Source organism: Helobdella robusta (genome assembly GCF_000326865.2).
Source record: "Helobdella robusta unplaced genomic scaffold HELROscaffold_56, whole genome shotgun sequence".
Taxonomy (NCBI): Eukaryota; Metazoa; Annelida; class Clitellata; order Rhynchobdellida; family Glossiphoniidae; genus Helobdella; species Helobdella robusta.
In genome coordinates, this window is record NW_008705301.1 from 825,620 (window position 1) to 827,493 (window position 1,874).

Genomic DNA, 1,874 nt, shown 5'->3' on the forward strand with positions numbered 1-1,874 from the left:
ATAATTTTTTTAATAAGATCAATTATAGGTGTAAGATAATAGATAAACTCAAACACACACACACAAACACACACACACAAACATACACACACACAAATAAACACACACATACAAATACGGATTTTTTCAAGATTTAAATTAAAATAAAAACAATACAACGGTCGTTTATCAGAATATAATTAGCATGAAATAAATTGGAAAATAAAAATAAATGGTGGTAATAATAATAATAATAATAATAACAATAATAATTTAACTAATACTTCCTAAATGAATAATCTTTCTAAATCTTCTATTTTCTACGTACAGATATTGAAACGAGAAATATAAAAAAAATTTGCACATACATTTAAACCTACATACGGACATACATATAAATGTACACACACACACACACACACACACACACACACACACACACACACACACACACACACACAAACAAACAACTCACATACACACATACATACATACATACACACATACATACATACATACATACATACATACATACATACATACATACATACATACATACATACATACATACATACATACATACATACATACATACGTACGTACGTACGTACGTACGTACGTACACACACACACACACACACATACATACATACATAAATTTCAGGGGTGGTTGAGAGGTGGTTCGAATCGTATTTGCTTGGTAGAATACAACGGTAAAACTCAGCTTCTGCTTGTCGGAACCAGGAGACAATTGCAGATGATTCGTGTCAATTCTATCGGCATATATCGATCAGTTATCCAGTTTTGTTCGGTTTTGAGAATCACGCTCGATCAAAATATGTGTTTGGATCATCGCATCAAAAAGTTGAACAAGGAATGTTCATTTCAACCAAGAAGACTCAGAAAGATCAGAAATTCGCATGATGAGGATACATTGAAATGTCTAAACTATAACTCACGGGTTTATTCATTCTAAGCTAGACTACTGTAATAGTGTTTTTTATGGTACTCTCAACAAAATCATATACCAACTGCAGTCAATTCAAAATCGAGCGGCTAAAATAGTTACTAGTGGATTAAGGTTTGGTCATGTGAGTCATAGTCTATTGAGCCTGCACTGGCTGACTGTTAGGCAAAGAATCACATTCAAAATTGCAATCATGATATTCAACAAACAACATACATACAACAAACTCACAAGCATACAAACAAATATAAAGAATTATACAAAGACATATATACACAAACCCTGACACAAACATTTAGATCAAACATACCAAAAGATATAAAAATATGCAATCCACTCTGCTTTCTTACATATGCTTTCTTCTTTCAGTTTTCTGTCTCTCTATTTCTCACTCTCTTTCTCTCTCTCTCTCTCTCTAAAATATATTAAATATACTACGATTACTAATGTACAAAATTTTGCTTCAACATTACCTTTGTACAGTTTGTTTTGCTACATACACCAACCCATACGTACATACACATACATGCATACATACACACAAATACAAACAAACACACAAACACACAAACATTTATTGACATCATGAGTGATAAAATGTATATATATATATATATATATATATATACATATATAAATTCATGTAAAAAATATACAAGTATGTATGTATAAATATATGTATGTTTGTGTGTATGTGAGTGTGTGTGTGTGTGTGTGTGTGTGTGTGTGTGTGTGTGTGTGTGTGTGTGTGTGTGTGTGTGTGTGTGTTATTAGTTGCATGCATTAGTCATAACGGTGACGGTGTGGAAAGAGTAGTCATTTAGTAGTGACGTCATTTTTAATGTGAATAATAATAATAATAATAATAATAACCATAATAATAATAATAATAATAATAACAACGCGAATAATATAAATATCGATGATG